Here is a 22,749-nt window from a genome sequence, read left to right as displayed (position 1 = left end):
AGCATTTTGTGGTTTTCAGGTGAATATGCTAAATGATGACTCTAACAGGAATTAAGAGAAGTAGGGCTTATTGTTTTAAGAATTATAATATACTTTTCTTACTTGGTTAACAGAAATTTGTTAAACCAAAATGTTTAGATGGATTATGCAGGTGCTGCTAATGTCTGAATAACAACTTTACTTTTCAAGTGGTCTGAGTTTTAGTCAGTGTGTATTCTCCATATATATACATGTGTTCCATTATGTAAATAGGTGTATATATCCGTGTATATATATTTTAGCAGCCAAATTTATTAAGAGTCCATACTCCCAATCATTTGTACCCAGTAATACTTATCATAATTTAATGTTTTGTCTTTGCTTGTATCCAGGTATAGGAATGTATGTAGCCCTCTGGTAGGACTGGAGCTAGAAAATGGAAAAATCAAGGAAGAATATCAGCCCTCCCTACCCTTTACCTCCTAACCTGCTTCTCTCTATCTCTCCCTGGCTTGTTCTTCTCTCTGCATAGCTGTTCTTTGTGCATTCTGTAGATTGTCTTTCTCAGCTCCTCCGTGAGCCTGACATTGAGCTTGCAAGGCCCTTGGTTCAAACAGCTGCTAGGAATGGGCCACAATGCCCACAGCCAATTCCTTCTGGAAGACTGTCAACAGCCCTCTTGGATCCAGCATTAATCCTTGGTTCAGTAACCTTTCGTCGGAAAAGCAAGGAGAATACCATGTTACCAAGGACAGTGGCGAGTAGTAGGGGCAAACAGGAAAAGCAGTTCTCAGAGAAGGGTTTTAAGGACTGTGACAAAATCTCAGAAGAGTTTTGCTATCTCTAGTTGCCGTGTCATCATTTGCCCAAGAGTCCTCTTTGCAAAAAAAGAAATAAAATCTATACTTTTAAGTACCTAGAGGCTGGATCTTTGTATCATAAACCTGCAGCTTAGTAAGTTTAAGGTCAGCCTATGCTAGTGGGTTGCTGTTGCCTCAGCTCTCACATGAGAGTCGAGCCACTTACACAAATGAAAAGACTACAGAGAAAATGAGCTTAGAATACATTGTTTGCATTTGGGGCAAGGAAGTCAGTAGGGACCAGGCATAGTCTACCGCCTTTTCTTTGCGGTCTGATACCACAGAAGGTTCCTTGGTTTACTTTTCAGTAGTAATCCAGTCTCATTGATTTAATAGAAGATATGATCTAGTATATTGTGCAAGAGATAGAAGCTGATACTACAACCATGAAGATACTGTTTTATGATGATTTCCAAATCAGTAAGTAGTCTTAACTCCTGTCTCTCCAAGCACAATAATATTAGGATCTGAGCACATTGAGATTTTCAATTAAATACGTAAGCATTTCTAAGAATAGTCAAATATGGTTAAAGGCAGAATCTAGGTATCAATCAATACGTCAGAGACATTATGTTTATTTATTTATGTTCTACTTATATCCAAAAATAAATGGACATTTTACCAAGAATCCTAGAACAAAAGATTAAAATTGTTTAATTTATTTTAAATTTTTTTTAATGTTTATTTATTTTTGAGAGAGAGACTGAGAGTGGGGAAGGGACAGAGAGAGAGAGGGAGACACAGAATCTGAAGCAGGCTCCAGGCTCCCAGCTGTCAGCACAAAGCCCAATGTGGGGCTCGAACTCACAGACCAGACCATGAGATCATGACCTGAGCCAAAGTCGGATGCTGGACCGACTGAGCCACCCTAAAATATATTTAATTTAGGTAAGACTCGAGGCAGAGAGAAAGTTAGTGCAGTAAGAAGCTAAGTCCCATTCCCTTGCTTAGCAGCCAAAATGAAGAGACTAACACACCTACCATGATTCATAATGTACAAGGATTAAAAAAAATTGTTCAGGAGGTATGCAGCCGTTCCAGGAAATGGGACTAGATACTTCAGGTCCACAGATGAAGTCAGTGTCCCGAGAGCTCGCCTCCAGTGGACGTACCCAGGAGAGGTATGTAGGGACAGAAATCTAGTTTTCTTTCTTTGTTCTCTTCTGTGCAGTGTCTATCATTTGAAATACTCAGGCTTAGTAATACCTCTCTCAAAGACAGCTTGGTTTCCTAAGAAAATATTTTTAAAAATAAAGGCTACGAGTAGAAATAAACTTAGAATGCACTTTTTTTTTTTTTCTTTCTCTCAGGCTCACTGAGCTAGAAGAGTAGCATCCCTTTCTCATGTTGGAAATGGCCTCTCACTGAGGAACCGGTGTCTCTGGGCCCCATCGTACCTTTGATTATTCAAATTACCATCCTCTCTTAAAAGACTTGCCATGTGGTGAATTCAGTTACCTACAGAAATGTGATTCAGTAGGACTTCTGGGGTTTGGTGATCTAGATAGCTCTGAGGTCCTTCCTACTGTTTTCCAAACTTCAGTTTTTAGAGTTGAGTAACACCAAAGCACACTAGAGCAGACTTGGAAAACATGAGGAAGAGACAGATCCTTGATGAACAGTGAGGCCATCTGCATGTTTGTGTGAATGATGTGATTACTTTAAAACTCCCAACAATCCAAGCACACTGGGAACTGTTAACCCCATTTTTCAGATTTAGTAACAGCAAAGGGATGAAGACATGTGGCCAAAGTTCTACCAGGTAATAAAGAGCAGAGTAGGGATTGAAAAGCAGACAGACTGATTCTGGAATTTAAGTACCTAACCACTACAGGCCTGCCTTTGTGTTGGGTGGAATGTTTGTGGAGGAGGGGCCCTTAGAGACAAAGGTATGGTGTTGAGAGCCAGAGAGACTTGACTTTGAAACAACTACTAGCATTTAGCTTTGAGCAAAATACAGTGTCCCTAAGCCTTACTTTCTACATTTGTGCAATAGTAATAACGATACATGTCATTTTGCTAGAATGCTATAGGCATTATTATAGATAATATATATGAAATACCTGCCACATGACAAGCACTTAATAATTGGCCTCTACCCATTCATGCATATACATATATCTTGAACATCAGGTCTCTTATCGCAATGGCACTGACTTTCTTCTCTCTTGGTAGTAACTGTCCAAAGTCACTAACAATCCTCTAGTTCACTAACTAGACTAGTGGGGACCCTAAATTTGTCCGTCTTCATTCTAAGTAGGGATAACTTCAGATCCTGGTTTATGATTTGAGAAGAAATATACAGCTTATTTTATTGAGAAATCTCTTGATTTCTAAGTTTATAAGACCTCAAGTATCTCATTTTCTTGTCAGTAAAATTATCAAAATAAAGAATGTGAGCTTTATTTATCCTATTCCTTATCTTTTTGAGAAGTTGATCTCAGCTATGTAAAGAACTTTACATTTCCAGTTTCCAGCTGGACATGTATAAATGACACACTTTATTTTCATCTGTTTTTCAAAAGATGAAAATGAGATTATGGTCATTTAAATTCAAGAATGTATTTAAATAAGTGAAAAAATAACGTTTCATAATTTGGGTACTATAGAAAAGAACAAAATCAAAATGTATGTTGTTTTAAGCCTATATGCCATTACTTAGCTTATGTTGGGAATAGATTATGAATCTGCATCTACACCCCAACAAATAGTAATTTGTGTGCTGGTCTGCTAATTAGTACGGTTACTTCCTGTTTTGTTGATGAGGCTTAAATAAATGTCAAGGGTACAGCCATGAAGATCTCCCAATTAGGCTTCACATTTGTAAAACCCAACCCTTTTCCCTTTTGTGTGAACATGACAGTTCCAACAGCAGCCCCAGCCTAACAGGACTCCAGGGAAAGGATCCTCCTCGGGTTTTATTGAAAACAGGGCCAGTTGGGTCCATGGAGAATACTGCCACCGGTCATGGTGCAGAACAGTTTTCATCTTGACTGCACACTTACCTTCTTTCATCAATTCTATTTTAGAACAAATACTGTACTCTTAGTGAACAACATTTAGACTAATTCTGTCACTGAAAATTATGTTTTAAAACACTTATTTGTAAAAATGTACTGGAATTTTCTAAGAAGGAGAAATTCCTTTAATGTGCAAAATTTATATGAATCTAAGATACTGCTCCATTTTTAATAATATTAGCCATTCTTAACTTACTCTGACAATTGTAATGTGTACGTATCTGAGTGTCTGTATAGGACACACACATGCGCGCCCGTGCGTGCACACACACACACACACACACACACACCCCAACTAGACTAGTGTACTGCAAGCAGGAGCTTAGCTATATTACAAGTCAACATTAACAGATGGATGGCCCTAAGCAAGCAAAACCACGGCAACAAAATCTAGTGAAAGTGGAGGATTGAAGCTTTTTGTTGTTAAGCCCTATTAAAACCCTGGCACACATACCACTCTTAACTATTTCAGGTCTGAGACAAATAGCAATGCACTCAGATTTATTTTCAACCTGTCCAGTTAACTGTGTAAAAGCGTGAGGAATATGAATGGAAAATTATTTTTTTCAGTTGTAATATAATGTAAAGTAGTGTGCCTGTTGGTAAATACAACGTGGAACATAGTCAACACTTGAACCTAAATATAGTGATTAGAAATAGAGTTATGTTTAATAGTCATAATTTCTACTAATAAACTAAGTACTATTAAACTAGTGATCATTTATTCTGTTTTTAAAATATATTCACATACAGACCAATAGTTTATGGTATGAAGAGCTACCTTTGGAATGCATAAATAAGGAAGATATTTACACCGTAAAATGTGCTCTATGTGATTTTCCATTTTACCCATTATAGAAGGTGATAATGCACACTTCAAAAGAAACTATGCGATCATTTTGAGTCCTTAGGTATTTAATGGTTTATCAATCATCCTAATGGATTTATGGAATATAGCATGACTGCCATGAGTTCATTTTATAATTACAAGTAATACACATTTATATTTAAGGAATGTACATAGAAGTTGTATATACCTTTTTGGCATGTGGAGACTTGCAAGTAAGATATTTCAAAACCACATTTTGGTTGAATGGGGACTTAAAAGAAATTCTAGTATATAAGCATGTTTTAAAATACGAGCAATCAGGTGGTTTACACTTTACAGATAATTCCATATTTTGAAATGTTGCAGATGAAATTACAGTTGCTGTGAAATTTATAAGATTAAAAACTCAGATTCTCTAAATTTAGTTCCTAAGCATAATAAATGATGGGATCATCATACCTAGTAGGATGTGGTGTATAGTATTGTGTTTCTGACACTCTTTTCTTCATTGGAATTCAGTGGACTCTGGGAATAAAATGAATGTAATTAAAGATAGCATTTGTTGCTCAGGTGACATAATAGATTGCAGAAAATGGCACACTTGTTGGGATCTTTGGAAGAATACAGTCCATTCAGTAGCTTTGCTTTATTGGTCAAGAAAGAAATGGCATAGTCATTGTTTGCAGAGGAAAGACACCACTTGCTTCTTCTGACCAAGAAAAAGGTAATTGCAAATCACAGTGAGAAAGATAATTGTGACCTGGGGGGACAGGGAAGAAATGGGTATATGAAGGAGGAGGCCCAGATAATTGGAAAGAATATTTAATGTAAATTTAAAAAAATAATAAAAGTAAGCTTAACCAAATTGTGATAAACAGAAACCCCTTATTTTTTTTTTTTTTAACATTTTCTGTGATTTAGCTCAGGATTGAGCATATTATGATGATCAAACTAAATTGTTGAATTAAAGTGATTAGGGAAATCTATTAGAAAGTTCCAAATGACAAAAATATTTTGAAATAAGTAAATGTGTTTCTATTAAAATATGCCCACCAAAAATACTGCCTAAATGAAAACACATTCTCATAGTCTGTCCCAAAGTCACTCCGACATAGCATGTATTTAGTCTAAGCTATACTAATATCACTAATTTATAAAATTAATCTTTTAAGTCAAGTTGGAAAAATAAGGGTACTATATCTTTAATTTTAAATAAAGTTATTTTTTCCTCTGTTGTTTTCTGTTGAAATAATGTTAATTTCCAACATATCCAATTTGATTATAGTTTAAAATCTGTACCCCACCTCCACCCCCCCCCCCATTCAGTTATGGATTACAAGAATGCCCTCTAGTGGGCATTATATAATACTTTGATATGTATAATGATAGTTATAGACAAAAAATTTATAAAATTTGCCTTTCAGAATACTCTCTCTTAGAAACACAATAGAATACACATTGAAACATTTGTATTGTCATAAAATTGTTTGGGAACATCATTTTTTCAAAGAAATAATCCAAAGCCAGTTCCTTTCAGTAACTGGCTAGGACTTCATTTTTTAAACATTTAGCACTGCTGAATAATATCAAGTATATTAAAAAGAAGTAGTGGAAGATAATTTCACTTATGTGAATATGTTCAGTATGTATTATGAGGTAATCCTAGATTGAAATGTACCTTTTTAATATTATAATTTTACTCTTCAAATTTATTGCCACAATTGACTATGTCATTTATTAGAAAGTCTTGAAATAAAAACAAAGCTACTTGGTTTTCCCTTTAGTAAATATAATGAATATTACCATTTTAGACTTTACATCAACAATCATGTCACTAATATTTTTCCTCCCTATTTTCTGTTCTATTTAACTTACAGTCCCCCCCCCCCCCATTACTTCTTTAATTGTTTTACGGGCTTTTGGTAAAAATAACAATAGCTCTCTCAAAAGTACCCCATTTTTAATGGACTAATTCTTATGTTCTCCCAGACACCCTGGGATAAAGAAATGATGATGTTCTTCCTGTTTTATATCTAGAACTGCTTTTAAGGTTGGTCAGAGATCAATGTTAGTGTTGATGAAAAGGGAAGCCAGTCTTTTCTTTGTAGGGGTTACTGCTGCTGCCTATTAATGTCCCTCAAGAGAGAAAAATTTCCGGGAATGTCAGTAGATTATAACTACCAGAGTATAATAGACTCTTATTATAATTTGAACTGGATTTGTGTCTACTACACATTATTATATTTCCTGATACAGAACACAAAATATTAGAGCAATACATAAATATCTTAACAAGTTAGCCTGTGCCCTCATGCCAGTTTCAAAATAAGACTACTGTGTTGGACCCTTCTCTGGAAGTTCTTTATGGTGTTTCTAATGTTTGAGAATAAGACTGCCATTTCACAGAAGCCTGTTCCCTCTTTGTGTTTATTGATGTCTTTGATATTTGTAAGATAATGCTTTTGAAACCGAAATACATATAGAGTAATTACAATTTCTGTTAAGATTCTTGCTTCTTGCTGGATTCACACAGAAATGTTTCTGTGTTAAGCCTCTCTCCATACATTTGCATATTTATGCTTATGACATAGTGATATGATAATCTGAAAAATAAAATCAGCTGTAATTATTTTACAATAAAATATTTTAATCTTGGTTATGTACTTTTTACAAACATAGTTTATTGAAGTGGTTGGAAATAATATTATTTTGTTAGTCATTACTGACTTTTTAATTGTTTATGCCAGCTAGAAAAATCATCTGCACATCATTTAGTGAAAATAACCACATTCTGTTTTACCGAAAATACAGTGGACTTGTCGTGCATTAAGAAACCTTTTAAATGTTGAAATATTGAAACCCTGTCAGCAAAAGTGAAATTACAAATAGTTTGCCATATATCAAAAATTTATTTATCTGTTTTGCTTTGGGAATAATTTTTAATAGCTGTATACAACTTGTATTTATGCCGATCAACAGTTTCTCAGTACTGAAAAGTTACTGCAAGAGCTTTGTTAAATTTTGCATTTGCAAATATTAAAGAACAGGAAAAATAATAAAACAACATTTTAAATATTTACAGTTAACATAATTACTTTGCATATGTACTGTCCTAAAAAATTGGCTTAAAAGTATTAACAATTCACAATCGTATTGCTTGTAACCACAGATGAGTAATGAGTACTGGTCTTCTCTTCTTCTTTCCATTCATTAACATACTTCAATGAGAGAGAGAGTCCTTTAGAATAGCTGGTACAATGCTGCCATTGGGTAGGTTGTATATAATCTCTAACAATTGAGAAATGATTTCTAAAGTACTGTGTTTCTAGGATGATTTTGATCCAGCATTTTGCCAAACTAAACTAAAGGGAGTCAAAACTTCCTGAAACTCCCTAACATCAGTAACACGAGTCTGTAAAGGATCAGTTCTGATTTCAAATATTCTATCTCTAAAATCTAATATGGAGATTTCTAGTTGAATTCTAGAATAGTCCCCAACTTAATATTAATTCAAATAAGCTTCCACTAATGTAATTAATGGTGCAATATGAACCCAATGGACAGTACCATAATGGAGAGACAATCTACCTCAATTCAACAAAAACTACCTAAATATCTGCTGTGTGCTAGTTTACAGTTTTCAAGGTCATGTACCTCCTCTGAACATTACTAGGTGCAAGGACTACTTTCAAGATCATTTACTTTGTCTTACTGAATTTACAAACTCAGACTTTCCTTCCTTGACCTTTGTATCTATTCTTCCTTTTCACTTCTTAACATCACATTCATGACTAGGTAGAAAGACCCCATGTGGAAGGAAAGATCTTGGGCTTTGGAGTTTAACAGACCTGGACCAGAATACCAGCTTTGCTACTTGCTTGGTATTGGAACTTGAGCAACTTGCCTAACCTCTCTAATCCTCTTAAGCTTCAAATCTATAAAAGGATGATAACTATGTCCACTCCCATAGAGTTACTGTGGAGATTGGAGTTAGTGATAGAATTTGTTTTTCCAACACTCACTAGAAGTTTAATAAATATTAGGTAATATTGTTTCTATTCTGTCTACAACAAGAACTTCCACAAAAATTTAATGAACACCTACTATGTGTTGGGAACAGAAAGAATTAGACCCATGGATAGTATTCCTTAGCTCTTGGATGCCCTATTCTGGTTTTTCTTGTGGTTGTTGTTGCTGCCGCTACTGTTGTTTTTCTTGTTCTCTTTTCTCTTTGTGTTTCAGTTTGGATACTTATTTTAAGTTTGGTAAATGTATAGTGAAATATTTAGCACAGTAAAATTAGTTAACGTTTTTCATCTTACAGAATTACCACTTACTTGTTTTTCTCTAGCAACTTTCAACTATTCACTACAATGTTGTTAACTATAGTCATCATGCTGTTCATCACATTCCCAGAAAATATTCATCTCAAAACTGGCAGTTTGTACCTTTTTGACCAACATCTCATTTCCCCCACTTCCAACCCTTGGCAACTACCCCATCCACTTTCTGTTTCTATGAGCTTGGCTTTTTGAGGTTACACAGATAAGTGGCAGAGTATTTATCTTTCTTTGTCTGACTTATTTCACTTAGCTTAATGTTCTCAAGGTTTATCAGTGTCACAAATAGCAGGTTTTCCTTTTTACTTATGACTCAATAATATCCTATTGTACACATACCACATTTTCTTTATGCATTTATCCATCGATAGACATTTAGGTTGTTTCCATGTCTTGGCTATTGTGATTAATGCTTCAGTGACCATTGAGGCCAGATATCTGAATGAGACAGTGATTTCATTTCCTCCTGATAAATAACCAGAAATGGGATTGCTAAACATGGTAGTTTTATTTTTAATTTCTTGAGGGATCTTCATACGGTTTTCCATAGTGATTACGTCGATTTACAGTCTCACCAACAGTGCACAACATTCTCCACATCCTTGCCAACATTTATTATCTCTTGTCTTTTTCATAATAGCCATTCTAACAGGTGTGAGGTGGTATTTCATTGTGGTTTTGATTTCTATTTCCCTGATGATTAGTGATATTGAGCACATGTTCATGTACTTGATGGCTATCTTTATATCTTCTTTGTAAAAATGTCTATTCAAGTTTCTGCTCATTTTAATTGGATTATTTGTGGTGTTTCTTTGACTACTGTAGGAATTGCATGAGTTCCTTATGTATTATGCATATTAACCCCTTATCAGATATATGATTTGCAAATGTTTTCTCACATTCCATGAGAATGGAAGAAATTTTCATTTTGTTGATTGTTCTCATCTTGTTGATTGTTTCTTTTGCTGTGCAGAAGCTTTTTAGTTTGATGTAGCTCCACTCGATTTTTGTTTTTGTTGCACATTTTCTGTGCTTTTGATGTCATATCTAAAAAGTCATTACCAAGACTAATGTTACGGAGCTTTTTCTTGTAGGAGTTTTATGATTTCAGGTCTTATATTTAAGTCCTTAATTCATTTTGAGTTAATTTTTGTTTAAGATGAAATTTTTGCCGTTTTGTTATTTTGCCTGTGAATATCCGATTTTCCCAGCACCCGTTATTGAAGAGACCATCCTTCCACCATTCAGTGTTCTTACCATCCTTATCAAAAATAGTTGACTATATATGTGTGGGTTTATTTCTGGACTCTTGATTCTGTTTCATTAGCCTTTATGTCTGCTTTTATACCAGTGCCATACTGGGTTTTTTTAGAGAGTTCACTGTTAGCATATAGAAATGCCAGATTGGTCAATAGAATTGATCTGTTTTAAAGTTCATTCATTTTATTTTCTTCAGTCTGCTGATGAGCTGATCAAAAGAATTTCTCTCTTATGGTTTTTTTTTCTGTCATTTCAATTTGACTCTTTTATATGGATTTCATCTTGCTACTGTCATCTCATCCGTTTATGCATCCATCTTTTTCTCCCCTTACCTTTTATGTCTGGTAGTTCTTGAGTACTGGGCCCCATGTGTGCATCACAAATTGAACTGCCTTGGATTTTGTTGTTGATATCATTACCTGCAGTTGGCTGCTATTATCTTGCGCTTAGAGTGGACTACTACCAGTGAAGTTTCTGGCAGGTTTTTCTTGGTGTTTCTCCATCACCCTTAGCTACATTAGAGCCACATAGGGGATCTCTCTCAATGTTTTTGCCCCTCCTCCAGCAATTAACTTCTGTTGCTGGTTACTTAGTCCTAGCCTTATGGGTTTTATGTGCTCTGGTCCAGCTTCAGCCTTAGCAGGTCTTGTGCCACTGTGCCTCAGATTTGGGGCTTTCTCAACATCCCTCCACTTCCTTTCATGGCAGATAAACTTTCTTATTTCTGCGACTGGTCATGGGCAGTTTGAGGGCTGCCTGCCCCTCCCCACTGGTGATAGATTTCCACTTGTTAACAGAGTAGAGTCCTGTGCCTCTGAGTGTTTCTTGCTCTTCCCTAAAGGAGTTTCTGTTTTTTTCCTTCCCCCAGAATTTTGGGATTGAGTTTGCTGACTGTATGCCATGACTGTATGACTTTTCTTATACATAAATGAATGTTCTTATAAAGTAAGTAGGGCTTCATACATGCCTCCCTGCAGCAGCTTATCACCTCCTGCTTGCCTGTACCCCCAAGGGGAGCTCTTTTCAGTCTCCTGTCTTGCCCCTAGCCTTTCCCTGTAGCACCAGGTAATAGGGTTGCCTGATTTAGCAAACACACGATTTTATCTGTGGAAGAGGGCTTGCGAGTACAATCTCCCCTTGCCTTTGAGACTCCTAACTATTCCAAACTGACATCTTAGCTCATACTTGGTCTTTAAGGCTATTATCTTAGCAGATTTCTTCTCCCCTGCTTATATGCCAGCTACCTCTCTCCTCGTGCTTTGCCTGGAGGAAATAGGTCTTGTGTCTCATCTCTCCTCAGAAGGGCTTGTAACCCTTTGGAATTTGGTTTGCTTGGTTGCCTTACAATTCAGCTCTCTGATAGGTCCAAGAAGAATTAGGATTTGTGGGACTTTTTTTTTTAAATAACCCAGCTTTTTGTCATTGTTAAGATGGGAGTTGACATTCTTTTGCTATTCTTTACATTCTAAATGGAAGTGGAATTAGAGGCAAAATGAATTAAAGGGTATGATTCTTGGTTTCAAGGACTTAGTAAGACAGGAATGTACTTAAAATGAAATATTACTTTTATAAGAGATCATCTGTCAGGTGATACCTGAATCATAGAGAATTAAGTGAATAAAGCTAACCAAAAAGACCAGATCGTGGCGAACTGGAAGAACTGGTAAAGGGCTCTTGGATGTGTCTGGACCACTTTAAAAAAAATTTTTTTAGTGTTTCTATTTGTTTTTGAGAGAGAGAGAGAGAGAGAGAGAGAGAGAGAGAGACTGAGCACAAGCAGGGGAGGGACAGAGAGAGAGAGAGGGAGACACAGAACCCGAAGCAGGCTCCAGGCTCTGAGCTGTCAGCACAGAGCCCGATGCAGGGCTGGAACTCATAAACCACAAGGTCATGACCTGAGCCGAAGTTGGATGCTTAACCAACTGAGCCACCCAGGGGCCCCATGGACCACTTCAAAGTCATCCTCCTCAACTAGTCTCACATAGCACTCAACTGCTCAGAAGTGTAATTTTAATGCTTCTATAAAATCTTATTTCCTTAGTCTAATAACAGCCCTCATCAGCTGAATTCATCAGACTTCACCAAATACATATCTTGTTAATCCTTCCAATGTACTCTTTTGCCCTGACAGGAATATGTCTTCAGTGTCTTTGGAAAAGTGTATTAATCTTTTGTCTCTTCACTGTGCCATTTCACCTACCAAGAATATTAAGACTCATGGTCATTCTGTAACTGTCCGCTTTAAAAATGAGGTTAAAACTTGCCATTTTAAGAAAGTCTTTCTCGGGTTAATTCTCAGACAGTTATTTCTTCTGAGTCTCTGAGAACTTATGTGTCTAATGTAATTTTAACAAAAGGAGTTCTGTTCAGGGAACTGGAACACCTGGGTTGGAATCTTAGGTTTGTCACTAGTCTAATCTTCCCCAAGACACTTCACTTTGTTAAGCTTTTGGTTCCCTAATTTGTAAAAAAAGAAAAAAAAATAGGGAAAATGTTGACCAAAATTTGTGATAAATTAGGTATTTAATGAAAAACAGTCCAGTATGTAAAATATCAAACACGCTGAAGCAAATCAGTCATAGATAAGTCAATTCACTCTGCTTTAGCCACTACCAATAAATTGCAACATGTGTTTTAAAACCCTTCAGTAAAATGCCATGAATTCTTAAGGTATTGCCATTATAATTACATATGGTAGAGTTTCATTTTTTTCATATTATTTCATGCATGTATACTTAATTTTTATTTATTTTGTCTTAAGCTTGGGGGTTTGCTATGGACTTTGGGTAAGCAAGGTAACACTTCTGGACCTCAGTTACTTCAACCCTAAAATGGGGACAGTAGCACAGAGAGTACCAATTTTTAAAAAATTCATATATTAAAAGCATCTTAATTTTATGAAGTCTAAAAAAGTGTGTTTTCCCATTCATTTACATATATCCCTTACTTTTCCCCCTTCTCCCAACCCCCCGTCAATTTAGACTTACTCAACATTTTGCCTTATTAGGATCTGTCTGCCATCTAGTGACAAAAATGGTAACTGCAAGATCACCTGGTCATTGTGCACCAGGGGAATGTTTCTCACCATTCAAACTGTCAGAAGTGCTATCCGGAAACCATTGTGGTGAAAAGAAAGGAAACATTGATCTTGCTTATTGTAGCTGAACCAAACTTATTTCTTGAAGTCTCTTTCAAAGTTAAGTTTGATGGTTTCATGACTTGGACCCTCTGCCCCTGTCACTTTCTGCGTACATTTGCTTGTGGTTTTTCCTTCATAAGAAATGCTTTTCCTCCTTGTTTTTACCAGTCCATTTTTTTTTGTTTTGTTTTATTCAATGTCTAGCTAGATTCTCTAGTAAGATATCTTCTTGAATAAATTTTATACCATGCTGAAAACTTTCCTTTTGCTTTAGTGTAGTATTTTCTCACATGCTTAATAAGCATCCCTTGCTATACAAGTGTTTACTTCCAAAATTTTATGAATCTTTATGCTAGATGTGAATTTTACACTTCACATCTCCATGTGAGCAAATTTTTCTTTTCCAATTGTATGTGGGTAGAACCTAGCCGGAGTCTGATGGAGGACCTATGATATCCAGTGCCCCATCTTATTTTTAATTCCTCGTACTAGAATGATGTCAAATTCTCCAAAACTCTATTTTGTTTCTTCTGATGTCTTTTTGCATTCAAAAGATGTACCTTCTTCTCATGTAGTACTGGCTCCCACAAAAGCTGCAAATGCTAAGTTACTTGCTAATTTGTACAGCCTGTGAGTGCAGTTGTGAAACAGTGAAATGACCATTGCATTGTGAAATGACCATACAGCAACTTTGAAACCTCTTTATTTATTTGATCCCAGAATTTGCCATTATTTATAGTATGTAATTACAGTCCTATATTGTTACTGTTGTTAGTATGTTGACTGAACCTACTTATTGTAAATATTATAATTTGACATCAATCATGACTGGTATTAATGGTCATTTAAATAAGTTTTCATCTATGATCAAAAAGTTTGAGTTCAGTTATATTCCTACAATGAAGGATAGTTCGTATTTATAACTACTGTATTATATTCAATAATTTTGCATTTTTACCACATATTTATTGAAAATCTTGAAAGGAGGGATATCTTTTTATTTTGTATGCCTCACAGCATGGAAGACAGTAGTGTGGGTAACAGGTGTTTAATGGATCTTTGTGGAAGGAAGAAATGCTAAGAATTTTTGAAAACTGAGATGTGGTTACTACCTTACTTTAAGGAATGCACAATAGCAGCTTTCAGTAGGTTCTCAATGTTACTCTCCATTATCAGATCTTGCAAGTTTGGGGTGTGTCGTTTGCCTGTGCCCCCACCCCAACCAATTTTTCATCTCCCACTTTTTCTTGCTAGATTTTCTGATCTCCCCCACTTCCTTAAAACCATCCATAAATTTAAATTTAGTCAGCTTTTTGCCACCTTAGTATATCTCTGCCATCTAGTGATCAAAAAGCTAATTGCAAAATAATGCACCCTTAAAGAACCCTGTGCACAGGCACAGGTTATAGCCCCCTCTGATAGCGGTCTTTCATTCCATTATATATTCTATGATCATCCCACCACAGGACCTTTGCACATTTTGTTCTGTCTTGTCATCATCTACTTAATACCTACTGACCTTTCAAGGCTCGATCCAAACCTCATTTATATTTTATATTTATTTTATGATTATTCAACTTATGTCCAACTTATTAAAATTTAATTTACATGAGGGCAGGGAGCCTTGTTCTCAGTCATCATTGTACCCTAACCTAGCCCATTGAAGGCATTTCTGTGATCTTTGTTGAGTGAACAAATGAATATAGTGCTTTTCTGTACCTCCTGGACACTGAAAATACTTATGTCACATAAGCAATTAAGATAGCATTTACTTCTTTATGTCACATAGTTTATCAGTTTTTTAATTCACTTAAATACTCAACAGAAACGACCTATTGTGTATGGAGGTATTCATTTATTCAGGAAACATTAAATGCCTACTTTAAGGAATAATTTTATACAACTCCATTGTTTTATTTTTTTCATTAACTAATGAGGGAAATAGTAAAATGTTACAGTAACAGTAAAATGTTACTGATACAACAGATAATCCAACGAACAAATACTTAAGACAGGAATACTGAAGCATATATGTTAACAGATACCAAAAACACCAAAATCCACACCATAATAATTACATCTATGCTGGACACAATTCATCTCTATGAACACAAAATTTTCGTATTGCCACCAGACCTCCATAGGTTAACTTCTGTCCCTGTAGGGTTACAAATAGTCAGAGACTATGAATGGTACGGATCTCTATAGTATCAGATAATCCTGGAAAGAAATGCTAGACAATTCCCAACAGTCCTTTGACAGGACACAAGTAGTTGTTTGCCCATTTCAAAATCTTTTATTACAGTTTTTCCTGTAATAATAATCTCAAGGGTTATTTGTGATCAAAAAAAAAAAAAAAAGAAGAAGGCTATTCTCATTAGGTTTGTCCTGATTATTTATATTGGAACAGCAAGAATGATAATTAACTAACCATATAAGTCTTCTTGACTTTTCTTGATAAATCTTGAGCCATGCAGTATTGACCAGCACAAGGCCACAGAATTTACTTCTTTCTGAAAGTTTTCATAAGAAATCTTGGTTTGGGCTTATAAAAGTCTGTTCTTTCCTATCTTGAGGCTAGGAAACTAAGCCAAGACATCTTCTAAGTTCTATCTAAAATACCTATAAACTAGGGTGAATTTGTGTTGAAAAGTTCTCCCAATTTGCTGGTCCCTGTCCTGATGGAAGGGTACCTGTAAGGTTAGACTCTGTCAAACAGGCACCAGGCAGGTTTTCCTGGGAAGGCATTGTTGCCATTGGCTCCACAAATATCACCAGCCTTTGTTCCATAATAACTACTACTTGGTTGTTGGATTTGTGTCCAGTTGTATCCTTGCAAGGCAGATAAGGGCAATGAAAGATGCAGAGTACAGTAGAATCAGATAACCCCACAAAGGCTTCTAAACACCATCCAGAATTCCACTGATAGGACACTCCATACTCTTGTTCCTTTCAAAGTTTTTTACAGTTTTTCTGACATGAATATGTATCACACAGGTGCTTGGTTCTGAGGGTATGAGAGGTAAATTAGCAAGATACCTGCCATCAAGAATCTACCACTGTACAGTGGGAGAGAGAGAATTTAACCATGACCACAGTACAGCGGGATGGACAAGTCCCATGAGAAATACGTGTACAGGTATTCTAGGAACACACAAGATGACTGAGAAAGTATTTCCTGAAAGGGGAACTCGTGAGCCAGGGCACGAAGGATAATTAGAAAAAGAGGGGAAACACCACGGAGAGGGACGTTCTGGTACACACATCAACACATGTGTCGGACAGAGGCAGAAAACACGGGAAACCTACAAGCAAGGAAGAGGGTGTGGTGGTAATGGAGCAGACATCCGTATGGCAAGTGAAGGCTTCAGAGGCTAATTGAGCCAGATCCCTCTAGGCAAAGGCAAGAGGTACAATATTTATTCTGAAAACTGTAAGGAACCACTGGAGGATTTACTTAAAGAGGAGTGTAGCATTGTTAAGTTTAAAAAGATCTCTCTGTTAGCAGGTTAGAGGCCGTAGCATTCTACAGGGCGGAGACTTAGATTTTCAAATGAGAATCGATGGGTACAGACAGAGATAGTGGGGATGGGAAGGGGAATAAATGTAAGAGAAGAGCTGTTCAGGGAGAGGCATCAGCGGATGCAAAGGTCCTGTAGTGGATTAAGTCAAGGCAACCATAAGGGACTGAAAGAAGGCCGTGGTGATGCCTTGTGGGTTAGAACAAAGTGACTAAAGTGGGCAGGGCAGGCAGAGCCTGGTCTTGCGAGACCTGACAGATGAAGAGCAACACAAAGGCATTTATCTTTTCTGTTTGTTTCCTTCAACAAATATTTACTGAAAACCAACTAAAAGCTGCTTCTCTGCACTCCTTAAAAATAAGGCAGCAGCTGCATTTCATTTTCCTCTGACTTGTTGGCATCTCTTTATCCCGCTGACATCCAGGAAGCACCTATTATATACGTACTAGTGTTTTCCGTGCTGAGAAGGCATACAAAAGAGCTCAGAGGTCACAAAGAACATTAGGTGGATCACACTTCTCAAGAGCTCAGAGTACAGCCACGCAGGCGGCCACACAAACAAGTAACGCAGTGCAATTGATACATTGGCCAGACGTTTGGCCAATACATGGCTACACAGAGGGCAGGTGAAGAGAAGGCTTTGTAGCATAAGTAGGAGTTTTTCCAGTAAAGAAGAAGAGAGGGTTTTTTTTTTTCTTTCCCTCATTTTTTTTTTGTACCATGTCATCTCTTAATCACTTTATAATCATTCTTAAAAAAAAAAATCTGTTCCCAGCCAGAGGCCATATTATGAGTGTCTTGGTGCTTATTTCAGGAACTTGTAGATAATAATTTATAATGAAAGTGTTTATTGACCCTTGGAAACTTTCCTGTTATGCACTTCTTACTGTGAGATTTCTATCCAGGTCAGAAATAGATTGTTTTCTCTGAATCCATATAATACACAAAATTCATTCCACCAGCATTTGCATCTGCTTATTATCATTCTAGTTAGAAAAATAAACATGCATACCTCTTCCCAAAAGTCAGTTGTATTAAGAAAAAGAGCATATATTTTACATTATAAATATATTTAGATTTTATTTTTATTTTGTGTATTGAGATTATTTTTCTCTTTCTTAGCCATTTATATTTCAGTTTCTGTCTAGTTTCATAGGCCGGTTTTCAATAATGATATATCTGTGATTTATGAATCCAGGTAAAGATGTGCTGTTATTGGCTATGTATTAGATCCTAAAGAATACGTAATATATTTTCTGCAGTCTAAGCTTATTTGCTACCTATTATCCATAAAAGCTTTCTATTTACAAAATTGTGACCGGGTCTTTTTGCCCAGTGTTGTATGTTCTGGGCATAGTGGAAAAAATCCTTTATTTCCCCCGAAAGTACAATCCCTGAGTCCCAGTCTACCAGAAACAGTAATATAGGGATAAACTGGGTTCATAAAAGCTCAGAAACTGATAATGCTTTTGCTAAATAAGCTGCCATTTTTCTCTATCTTGCATATGAATCAAACTGGAGCTTTTTTCTCCTTTTGTTTTTCTTTTGTGGGCGTGTGACCTTAACAAATTACATAATTTGATGTCATCAAGCAGTTGACATATTCACTATGTGTCTCTGGACGTTGTCATTTCATATGCAGAGGCTGCAGTCCCTACTGCTTGATACATAGTCAGCAACTGCTAATTAGAAGCTTATTTAAGACAGACAAACTGGCGCCTGGGTGGCTCAGTCGGTTGAGCGTCCGACTTCGGCTCAGGTCATGATCTCACAGTTCGTGGGTTTGAGCCCCGCGTCGGGCTCTGTGCTGACAGCTCAGAACCTGGAGCCTGTTTCAGATTCTGTGTCTCCCTCTCTCTCTGCCCCTCCCCTGTTCACACTCTGTCTCTGTCTCAAGAATAAACATTAGAAAAAAAATTAAAAGAAAAAAAGACAAACAATTTGTAAGAAAGTGTACTCAGAATATGCGCAGTACAAAGCTTAACACTCACAGGAAAGAAAACATTAATCAGTTGTAATTCTAATTTTAACTAACTCTGTTGTGAAAATTCATCACAAGATACACCATTTAACGGCATCCCTATGTAGAAATTGATAGAACTGTCACCTAGCTAGGACATATAAAACCAAATTCAAACGTATGAGTTTCACAAATAGGTGAAGTAGCTTCATAAAAAAAAAAAGTTGTCATTAACAAAACAAACAAAAACCAAGAATCTAGGCAGACGTAGATAGAATATAAAAGTAACTTGTGGGAGAAAATGAACAAGGGATTGGCAACACAGGAGAGAAAGACCTATCCTGTTCTCGATAAGTGGTATGAGCTTGGGCAAATTATGGAGCTTCTGTGGCGTACTTCTGAATTTATCATGGGTTTTATTAGACTCTGAGCTACTCAATGACAGAGACTCAGCCTAACTCAGCTCTGTATTCCCAGAACCTAGCCCCACTGTGTGTGTATATGAGAGTGCTTGGCAATGTACTCTACGAACGTAAATATTAAGCTATGTATTTATTATCTTATTTTGTATTAGTTCTTTCTCTTAGTTTTTTTTTTTTAGTTTACTTTTTGAGAGAGCGAGAGTGAGCAGAGGAGAGGCAGAGAGGGCGGGGAGGCGGGGGGAGAGAATCCCAAACAGGCTCCACACTGTCAATGCAGAGTCCGAAGCGGGGCTCAGACTCACAAACTGTGAGATCATGACCTCAGCCAAAATCAAGAATTGGACACTTAACCACCTGAGCCACCCAGGTACCCCATTTTGTATTAGTTCTTAAATAGTCAATATTTTTTTATTTTTTAAATAGCAGCATGAAGTCTCAGCTCCCTCATAGTTTTGTTTGGTTTTAGTTCTGATTTGTTTTGTTTTTCAGAAAGAATTGAATGCAAGGCCCCTAGCTGGCATAATGTTAAGCCTATACGGAGGTCAGTGTTATAATGATGACTGATTTTTAGAAACAAAGAATTGTATTATATTTTGTGAGTTTTGGATGGAGGGGAAAGAAATGTATTTTTCCTACAGAAATAATATTGTAAGTGGTAGTTGTGTTCCTAGGCCATTCCTCAAATTACTTTTCCTCATATACTTTAAACTTGTAGTCATAAAATGATATTATAGTTACAGGCCCCAAATACATAGCTAGTAACCAAACTTGTGGAGAAGCTCACTACACATTCTGAGCAGGGGCTACAAGATCATATTTCTCTATACATTCTTTCCTTTCTTCTACTCTCAGCACTGGCATAGAGGAGGGAGATGAGTAGGGATCCACTCCTGAATTATGAATTCCAGAAATTTGCTTACTCTTTATGTCTGCAACAGAAGAAAACAGCTATCATGGGTGCCTGGGTGGCTTAGTCAGTTGAGCATCTGACTCTTGATTTTGGCTCAGTTTGTGATCCCAGGGTTATGGGATCGAGCCCCACATCCCACTCTGCGCTGAGCATGGAGCCACTTGAGATTTTCTCTCTCTCTTGCTCTCCCTCTGCCTCTCTCCCCTGCTTGTGCTGTCTCTGTCTCTCTCTCTCAAAATTAAAAAGAAGAAGGAGGAGGAGGAGGAGGAAGAGGAGAAGGAAAAGAAGAAAACAATTATCTAGATTGGGAGATCAGAATTGGAAGACAGAAACTTCTCTGGTGATGTCATGGTTAAAGTCTACGAATTTCAGTTTTGCTGCCATCCGTTCAAAAGGATGCTTTGCAGCCATGGACACCTATAGCACTCAGACTCTGGCCATTTCCTGGGGTGCCTGCATGGCTCAGTCAGTTTAGCGTCCAACTGTGGCTCAGGTCATGATTTCATGGTTCATGAGTTCGAGCTCCACGTCGGGCTCTGCTGACAGCTCAGAGCCTGGAGCCTGCTTCAGATTCTCTGTCTCCCTCTCTCTCTGCTTCTCCCCTACTTATTCTCTCTCTCCCTCTCTCAAAATTAAACATTAAAAAAAACTTCTTTAAAAAAAATTAAATAATAAAGATGTGCCATTTCCTACTTACAGAAACCAAAACTCTTACAGGAAGTGACTGATTCCAGGTCTGATGCAGAAAATGTATAAGTTGAAATGAGACATTATGTTGGGCCAAAAGCAAGAAGCTTACTAAAGAACCTCTGAGGTCACTTGTGTTTAAAGGACACAAGAGCCAACCTGAGTGGACTAACACTGGATCAAAGATAGGACCATTTAAAAAAAACTTAAATTATTTCATTGTGGAAAGAACACTTAACATAATTGAAACATGTTAAAGTAAAGAAAAGCTTATAAGAATTCTTGGATACCTTTCATACAGCTTCAACAATTATCAACGTGTGGTCAATCTTATTTCAGTGCCAGCTCCACCCATGATCCCTCTCCACCACTGGATTATTGTGAAGTAAATACCCAATAGCACATCACACATCATTTAACCTGCAAGTATTCAAGCTATATCTCTAACCGTTAAGAGCCATTTTTAAAATGTAATCATGGTATAGTTTAATAATGGGACGTCAAACATCAAGAAGAATCTACTGTGACAGGCTGAGCCATATGAGATATGTACAAATGATGGTGCCTTTTTAAAAACCCTCACAGCTCACTTTTAGAGATCATTAGGTATAAACTCATTACTCTGGAAATTGTTAAGCAAAAGAAAGAATCAAGGATTTATCCTACCTCTCCTGTACACATTGAATTTCAAAATAGTTCATAGGACAAAATTCTTGGTAGAATGCCAACAAGTAAAGATAGAAGAAATGCTTTTGAAAAGCATAATTTTGAAGCCCCTAATGCATAATTAACTTACCCAAGGATTATCACGGGATGCTAAAACCATCAAGTGAACAAAAATTCATAGTGGATGGTATCAGCCAACCTGAATCCTGGAGCCATTAATCAATCTTAGTGCCACCGAAAGTGAGACAACTTAACATTATGTGCCTCCTGGTCTGAATGATCTGGTGCAGTAAAAAACACATCAACACCTATAACATGTTCTTGCCAAAAACAGAAAAACAAAAACCCAGCAACTGAGTCTATCCAAGCTTCCAGATGTAACTGCCAGTTTACAGGAAGAGGATCAAACCACATGTCTAGGGACACAAATGGCATAAAGGGTGGAGAAAGTGGAACTGATAGTCTCTGAAGGAGACTTGACAGACACATCAACCAAATACAGTGTTAACCTTGTTGAGATTCTGGTCCAGATAAACAAACTAAAATATTTTGGGGGTAATAAGGGAATATGAAAACGGCCTGAGAATAGAGGATGTTAAAGAATAATTGTTAATTTGTATGGTATGATAATGATATTTTGGTTGTGTCTAAAGAGCACTTATCTGTTAAAGATACACAATGAAGTGTTTCCAGGTGAAATGATGGGTTGTCCAGCTTTGGTTCAAAGCCTTGCTATTCAGCAAATAACGTGCAGATCAGGCAGCACTAACTTCATCGGAGAGCCTATTAGAAATGCAGAAACTCCGGCCTCATCCTTAGAACCACTGTAGAGTCAGAATCTACGTTTTCACCATGATCTCCAAGAGATTTGTATGCATACTCAGTTTGGAGGAGCACGGCTTTAAAATAATTGGAGACATGGGATAAAAGAAGGAAGATTGGCAAATATGGAAGCTTATTGAAACTGGGGGATAAGTACATGGGGATATGATTGATTATAAGTCAAGTAGTTTTAATCCAGGGACTGACAGACCGGATCTGTGTGTGTGTGTGTGTGTGTGTGTGTGTGTGTGTGTGTCCAATCCAGTGATTTGTTCTTGTTTACTAGTTTGAGCTGTAAATGTTGACATAAATATTGCCTGATTCCCTCCCCTTA

The 22,749-nt window shown here is 36.8% G+C and overlaps 1 protein-coding gene across 4 annotated transcripts in view; it reads left to right on the top strand.

Moving 5' to 3' along the window:
* Nucleotides 1-22,749, top strand: part of DENND1B (DENN domain containing 1B) — a 254,427-nt gene that overhangs the window by 228,144 nt on the left and 3,534 nt on the right. The window lies entirely within an intron of this gene.

Source organism: Panthera leo, chromosome F3 (genome assembly GCF_018350215.1).
Source record: "Panthera leo isolate Ple1 chromosome F3, P.leo_Ple1_pat1.1, whole genome shotgun sequence".
Taxonomy (NCBI): Eukaryota; Metazoa; Chordata; class Mammalia; order Carnivora; family Felidae; genus Panthera; species Panthera leo.
This window is presented reverse-complemented; position numbering and strand designations above follow the sequence as displayed.